Source organism: Euphorbia lathyris, chromosome 5 (genome assembly GCF_963576675.1).
Source record: "Euphorbia lathyris chromosome 5, ddEupLath1.1, whole genome shotgun sequence".
Taxonomy (NCBI): Eukaryota; Viridiplantae; Streptophyta; class Magnoliopsida; order Malpighiales; family Euphorbiaceae; genus Euphorbia; species Euphorbia lathyris.
Window position 1 is genome coordinate 72,369,920 of NC_088914.1, and position 8,575 is coordinate 72,378,494.

General features: G+C 34.6%; 1 non-coding gene across 1 annotated transcript; it reads left to right on the top strand.

Moving 5' to 3' along the window:
• Nucleotides 1-6,722: 6,722 nt before the first annotated feature.
• LOC136231609 (small nucleolar RNA R71) lies at nt 6,723-6,829 on the top strand. Its single transcript, XR_010689981.1, has one exon. It is a non-coding gene; the product is annotated as a small nucleolar RNA R71 (small nucleolar RNA).
• Nucleotides 6,830-8,575: the final 1,746 nt, after the last annotated feature.

Consider the following 8,575-nt stretch of genomic DNA (forward strand, 5'->3'; position numbering starts at 1 on the left):
GAAAACCAAAGGTTCATCCTTATTAATGGGAAAAATAAATGAAAATGCTTGAATTAATGAATGTTAAATTAAGAATAGGAAAGGTTTGGAACTAAAATTAATTGAAGCAATTATGTTCATTTATTAATGTAAGTTAAATGAATCTTTATTTAAGGAATTGAAACTTAGTTATTAATCATTTAATTAGTAATGAATGGATTAAGTTTGCATTTAATAGATGCATTAATGTAGAATTATGAAATTAAATGTAACCATATAATCAAAAACAGGAAATAATGCAAAAGAGAAAGTTTTATTGAAATAGAAATATATACAACATATGTACAAACAAAATAAACAAAAGCTATGCTAAAAATTCGTCCCTTTCAATCGGGATTTTCTTAGCCCTATAGCGGTCTATTTTCATCTGCACGAAGGCTTGACGTTCTGGTGCAGAAAGAAAATTTGGTCCCGATCGAAAAACTCGTTTCACTAGACCTTCATATTCTAAAAATTCATAGTCTAGCGTCAGGAAAGATTCAACATCACTCCAAGGAACAGAAATACTTCCCTTGGTCCCTAGTATTATTCCACAGATAATATTCCCGAACCCAACCTTCTTAGCCTTGGATCTAGATGCGGCAACAAGACCCTCCATCAAAATCTTTGAAGAATCAACCACGTTGCCTTGAAATATATCTCCAAGTACATAAAGATCAGATTCTTGGACGACACTACTGAACGTGCGACCGAACAGGCTGTGACTCAGAAACTTATGCAAATATAGCATAGAGTTGGAATAAAAAGACTTATTATAGGCAAGTTTGGGGTTGAAAGGCCAGATGCCGGTGAGCATTCGCCAAATATCAGTGGATGTCATATCTCTTCCATGATGACGTGTGGTAGTATCCTTCAAGGGAAAACCAAACCAAGCATGCAATTCAGGATATCCAAAAGTGAAAGTTTTGCCATCCCGACGAAAACTAAGACGCACCCGACGCTTGTTCACAAAACGAACCGTACAGAAGAACTCTAATATCCAGTCTCCAATTATAGGAAACTTCATATCAACAAATCTGGTCCATCCTAATCGTTCCATGTAGCGACTCATATCTTCTTTAATTCCCAACTGATCATTAAGAAAGTCATCCATGTATAGCATTCCGACAAAGAATGTGTATCGAAGCCTCAAGAAGCGCCTTCCCTCATCATGATTGAAGATAGGAAAGTTACATCCATAACGCTCTGATATATCTTTATTGCGTGAAGCAACAACTTTCTTAGGATGAGTGTTTGTGGAAATCATGGTGTTTGGAATGAGTAAGGAAGAAAGGTTCTGAACTTAATTTCTGGGTTGTTGAATGGTAAGAAAATCAGAGAATTGTTCTGATTGAGATGAAAAGAATGTGACAGAAAACTGAACCTCTAGAACCTATTTATAAAATCCTAGGATGAAAAGGGGTGTTGTTTTGAAGTGAAAAGGCATGAAACAGACCTTTTAAAAATGAAGAAACGCAACTATTCGTTTCCGAAAAGTTGTGTCTGCTGAAAAGTTGAAGAACAAGGGTGAATTCCTGCACAAATTCCCCGTGTCGCGACCGAGGATGCTGACCCGCGGTCGCGACACGCTGATTTCCTTACAGAAATCAGTTGTCAAAACCCCTAATTTCTGATCCTCTACCGAGAATCCTCATCCTCAGTAAGTTCAGACATTTTCCTGTCAATTTGAAACCTATTGAAGTCAGAATTCTCAACTGAGAATCCCAAATCCTCTATAAGTCCAGTAATTTTCCTAGCCACTAGTCATACCCAAATTCTCAACTGAGAATTTTAAATTCTCTATAAGTCCAGAAAATTTCTTACCTTCTCATGAATTCTATATATATGAATTCTCAACTGAGAATTTCAAATTCTCAACTGAGAATCACTAAATTTATTCTAATTCTCATTAAATTCCTAAAAATTAATTAAAATCATGACTTTAATATATTTTTATATATCTAAAATTTCTAACATAAAATGATATAATCTAAAACAAAACAAAATAAAAATAAAAATAAAAATAATAAAAACTAACTATTAGAAAAATGAAATGATTTATATGTTAGGAAATCTTGTTACGAAATTAGTTCCTATTTCGGAAATATTTTCGTAATAAATTTTACATCTATTACCATTAACTTTGAAACGATTGCCGTTAGTTTCCTCAAGTTCTAAAGAACCATAGTCGAATGTTTTGACGACTAAATACGGTCCGGTCCATCTGGACTTAAGTTTTCCTGGAAATATACGAAGCCGTGAATTAAATAACAGCACCTTATCTCCAACATTAAAGTGCTTGACTTTGATCTTGGCATCGTGCCATTTTTTCACTCTTTCTTTATAAATCCTCGCATTCTCATACGATAGATGACGTAACTCATCTAACTCATTTAAATTGAGTAAACGTTTCTTTCCTGCTTGTTGTAAATCAAAATTAAGTTTTCTAATAGCCCAATAGGCTTTATGTTCTAATTCAACTGGTAAATGACATGCTTTTCCATACACCAAACGGTACGGAGTCATTCCTATTGGTGACTTAAATGCAGTATGGTATGCCCATAGCGCATTATTGAGTTTTTGTGACCAATCTTTTCTTGATGACGAAACAGTTTTCTCTAGAATCCATTTGAGTTCTCTATTTGAGATCTCCGCCTGACCATTCGACTGAGGATGGTATGGCGTTGACACGCGGTGGCGTACTCCATATTTTTTCATAAGCATATCAAAATACCGATTTATGAAATGGGTACCGCCATCACTAACAACGAATCTAGGACAACCGAATCTACAAAATATATCGTCAAGAAAATTAATAACTACTTTAGAATCATTCGTAGGGGTTGCAATTGCTTCAACCCACTTCGAAACATAATCAACGGCTACTAATATGTAAGTTTTACCATTGGAAGGCGGAAAGGGTCCCATGAAATCAATTCCCCACATGTCGAAGATTTCAACTTCCAACACGTTTTTGAGGGGCATCTCATCTTTCCTTCCTAAATTTCCCGTTCTTTGGCATTTATCACAACGAGTAATAAATGAACCAACGTCCTTAAACATCGTAGGCCAAAAGAAACCACATTCCAATATTTTAGCTACCGTTTTATTAACTCCATTATGTCCTCCATATGAGCTAGAATGACATTCTGTTATTATAGATTCATATTCATTTTCTCCGACGCATCTCCTAATTATCCCGTCACCACATGATTTGAATAGAAAGGGATCTTCCCAAAAATATTGTTTAATATCGAAGAAAAATTTCTTCCTTTGTTGGGAAGATAATCCTTCTGGAACAATATCGGTTGCAAGATAATTAGCAAAATCTGCATACCACGGTGACATGATACTTTCTACCTGATAGAGATGTTCATCGGGGAAATCATCTCGTATACCGACAGTTTCACCTATAGGACCATTTTCATCTTCTAGTCTTGATAGATGATCGGCGACAAGGTTTTCTACTCCCTTTTTGTCTTTAATTTCTATATCAAATTCTTGTAACAACAAAACCCATCTAATCAGACGCGGTTTTGCATCTTTCTTAGCAAACAGATAGCGTAAAGCTGCGTGATCTGTATAGATAATAACTTTAGATCCTAACAAGTATGACCTAAACTTATCACATGCAAATACTACGGCTAACATCTCTTTTTCTGTTGTTGTGTAATTTAACTGTGCACCGGACAATGTGTGACTTGCATAATAAATAACATGTAATCTTTTTATCCTTTCTTTGACCTAGAACACATCCTACTGCTAGGTCACTTGCATCACACATGATTTCAAAAGGCAAATCCCAATCGGGTTTAGCAATTATGGGTGCACTGACTAAGGCTGTTTTCAATGTTTCGAAAGCTTTAATGCAATCTTCATTAAAATCGAAGGTTGAATCCTTCATAAGCAAATTAGTAAGTGGTTTGGAAATCACAGAAAAGTTTTTTATAAATCGTCTGTAAAAACCTGCATGTCCTAGAAATGATCTTACTCCCTTGACAGTTGTTGGTGGGGGTAATTTTTCTATTACTGAAGTTTTTGCTCTATCCACTTCTAACCCTTTTTCAGATATTTTATGACCTAAAACAATTCCTTCGTCAACCATGAAATGACATTTTTCCCAATTTAATACTAAATTCGTTTCTTCGCATCTAGAAAGAACTTTATCTAGGTTTTTTAAACATGCATCAAAAGAATCTCCATAAACTGAAAAATCGTCCATAAATACTTCCATGATATCTTCGATGAAATCATTAAAAATTACAGTCATACAACGTTGAAAAGTTGCTGGTGCATTACATAGACCAAAAGGCATTCTTCTATATGCAAATGTTCCATAAGGACATGTGAAGGTTGTTTTATCTTGGTCATCCGGGTAAATATATATTTGAAAGAATCCGGAATAGCCATCAAGAAAACAATAAAATGCATGACCGGCTATCCTTTCGATCATTTGATCGATGAAAGGTAAAGGAAAATGATCTTTCCTAGTTGCCTTATTTAGGGTCCTATAATCTATACAAACCCTCCAACCGGTGGTGGTTCGCGTAGGTATTAATTCACCTTCATCATTCCTTACTATAGTTATACCTCCCTTTTTGGGTACACAATGGATTGGACTAACCCATTCACTATCCGAAATAGGATAAATGATTCCATTGTCTAAAAGTTTAGTAATCTCATTTTTTACTACTTCTTTCATGTTCGGATTTAAACGTCTTTGTCTATCCGCTTTAGGTGGCTTATCTTCTTCTAAGTGAATCCTATGCATTACAATACTAGGATTAATTCCTTTTAAATCTAAAATTTGCCATCACATACTTCCTATTCTATTTCTAACAACTTCTTTCAATTTTTCTTCTTGATTTTCAGTTAATTTGTTCGAGATGATTATAGGTAGAGTATCACTTCCGCCTAGAAAAGTGTATCTCAAATGGTTTGGTAATTCTTTAAGTTCTAATTTAGGTGGAACTACTACTGAAGGCGGAACTGGTCCATCTTCTCGAATCAAAGGCTCTGGGTCCTTATCTTCTAATTCTTCACCCATTATAGGTTCTATTATTTCTTCTCTTTGAACAATGTCATTAACACATTCTTCAACTAAATCAAGTTTCATACAAGCGAAATCCTCCATAAGATATTTCATCGCTTGATTCATATCGAACTCGACCTTATCGTCACCTATCCGTAAAACTACTTTTCCTTTCGACACATCAACTAGAGCACGTCCCGTGTTCATGAATGGTCTACCAAAGATTAGCGGACAATTAGCATCATAAGCAAAATCTAAGATAACAAAATCAGTAGGAAAAATAAATTTGTCAACTTTTACCAAAACGTCTTCAATTATACCATATGGTCTTTTAGTGGATTGATCCGCTAATTGCAAAACCATATTGGTACGCTTGATGTCTTCTTCTAAACCTAATTTCTCAAAAATAGACAATGGCATCAAGTTTATACTAGCTCCTAAATCGCAAAGACAACTTGGGAATTCCATATTTCCCAATGTACACGGAATGGTAAAGCATCCGGGATCTTTGAGTTTAGTAGGTAATTTGCTTGATACTATCGAACTACATTCTTCAGAAAGAGAAATGGATGAAATTCCTTCCCAACTAATCTTTTTTGAAATTAAATCTTTCAAGAATTTTCCATAGTTAGGAATTTGCGTAATTGCATCCATGAATGTTAAATTTATATGCAAATTTTTAAGTTTGTCTAAAAATGATAAAAGTTGTTTATCATGGTCCTTATTTCGGACCCTGTGTGGAAAAGGTGGTTTTGGTACAAAAGGTTTTGGATTAGAGTCAATTGGCGTATCTTTTTGTTTTAACGTATCTTCTTTGGATTTTGGTAAATCATTTCCAGGTAAAGTTGAATTTTCGGGCATTTCCGGACCTAAGTAGTTTTTCCCTGAACGAAGAGTGATAGCCTTAACATGCTCTTTCGGGTTTTCTTCCGTTTGGCTGGGAAGACTTCCCTCTTTGCGGGATGGAATTGATTTAACAAGTTGTCCAATTTGAACCTCCAAATTATGGATGCTAGATGATTGGTTTTTGATAAGCTGATCGAATTTACTTTCGATCCGTTTAAAACCATCGTCTTGATTACTTACCTTTCCATTCATAGCATCTATAAATTTGTCGATTTTTGAAGATAAAGTGCTAATCGTATCTCTTGTTTGATTTTGATAATTATTTACACGATATTGATTAGCATTTGCATTATTATTATTATTACCATCTTTCCAGTTAAAGTTAGGATGATTTCTCCATCCAGGATTATAACTATTAGAATAAGGATTAGTAGTTTGGTTTTGTCCTTGGACAAAATTTACATGTTCTATCTCATTCATACCTTCGTAATCAATGTCTCTCTGGATTGGATCATTAGGATCGCATGGTGCCATAAATTTATCAATTTTGTGCGATAAGGCAGAAAATTGGGCTTGTAACATTGCTACAGGATCAAGATTCATTATACCTTTAACCGATGATGTACCTGAGGATGATGGTTTCGCCGTTGGTATATGTCCACGCTCTGCGGGCCACATACTGCTGTTGATTGCCATTTCCTCCAAAAGTTCTCTTGCTTGGGCGGACGTCTTCTTCATAAATAAACCTCCAGACATAGCATCTAATGAACCTCTAGTCGTAGGATTTAATCCATTATAGAATGTCTGCATTAAAAGTGCATCTGGCAGTTGGTGGTGTGGGCATAAACGTTGAAGTTCTTTAAAATGTTCCCAAGCTTCATAAAGAGTTTCATTATCATTTTGGGTAAAAGATGTCAACTCTTTGATGACTCTTGCGGTTTTTGCTAAAGGAAAATATTTTGATAAAAACGCTTGGGCTAATTGGTCCCAAGTTTCAAATGTTGCAGCAGGCATAGAAGTTAACCAAATTTTTGCCTTATCCTTTAAAGTGAAAGGAAAGAGGCGAAGTTTGATTGCTTCGGCTGTTACATCAATAATTTTAAAAGTATCACAAATTTCTAAGAAATTTGTCAAATGTGCATTAGGGTTTTCGTTAGGTAGTCCATAAAACGTTACGTTGTTTTGCAACATATTAAGCAAAGCAGACTTAATTTCAAATTGATTTGCGTTTATACGGGGTCTAACTACACTATTAGTTACACCGGCCATTCCTGGCCTAGCATAATCCATAAGTGTCGGTGGATCGGCCATATTTTCTGGCTGGTCTACTTTGGTTTTTAAGGGTGTTTTGTCTTTGTTTTTGTTGTTTTTCTTGTTTTTCTTAAGTGTTCTTTCAATTTCTGGATCAAAAGGGTCTGGTGGCGTGCCCGAATTTCGCGAACTACGCATGAACTTGAAATTGTTACACGAGCCAAACTACCTTCAAAACAAAATTGAAAACAAATATGTTATATAACTGAAAATAAATAAAATATAAAAGTTGTATAAAAATAATGTATAAACCTATATTCGAAAATAAAATACGAAAAATAAAAATTTTGTCAAAAATTTTGGCGTATCCCCGGCAACGGCGCCAAAAACTTGTTGAGCGATTTCCTCAAGTGCACGGTTTCGCTTGTAGTAATAAAAATATCGATCCCACAGGGATACGTTTTTTAACGAAAAAAAACTTATTTTTTGAATTATTAATTTCGAACTTATTAGATTTACTATTAATTGTAAATGAAAAGTGAAAATTTGTTTAATTGAATTTAGGAAATTTGTTTAATTGAATTTGTGAACTTTGAATACTTGAAAATGCTGGAATAAGATTATATATTAGAATATATCGATTGTTAGAAAGATCTTCTGATTTAAGGATGAATTTTACAAAACAGGAACATTTAGAACTTTTTAGAAAAACGAATGAATTTATTCATTTGCATTAAGCAAAGAAAACAACTTAAACTTTGTATCAATTATGATGATGAAATAAATGACGGAACCTCTAATTAATTGGCTTTGAACGCGACAAAACCCTTTCGGGATAGTTGCCCTTACTCAAATTAAAACTCTTTCGAGATGATAATTTGCCTAAGTGTTCAACAAAGTTTCCTTGTAATGATTTTGAATTCAACTGCGTATTAATGAAAACACCAGCCTCACTTATATTGGATTGGTTACCATAAGTGCTGCATAACGATTTGTCGAATAGAACGGACTTTATTAGATGAAATATAAATTGATACAAGTTTACAGAGAACAAGGAGCATCGAGTTCTTCGAGGGCGTGCAAGTGAACGGCTTGATCGGTTCCTTTCCTTGGGTTTCCTAAGAGGTTGTCAGGCTCAGGGGCGAACACTCTACTCAATCTTCTCGTTGTAACTTCGTAATAGGGATTCGGTCGGCCACTACCATGATGCAAACTAAAACTGGAACAATGTCTAAACGCTACTGAGTTGTAATTAAACTATAAACAATATGTGTACCTCATCTTGTTTTGTACAGAATCTAATTTCTAACTCTCGAAATGTTTTACTTAGAACTTCGTCATAAGTTCTACGCTCTGATTCTATATCTATATTATAACATTTCATATATTCACTCCTCAACATCAACTCTTTATTTATAGATGTTGAAG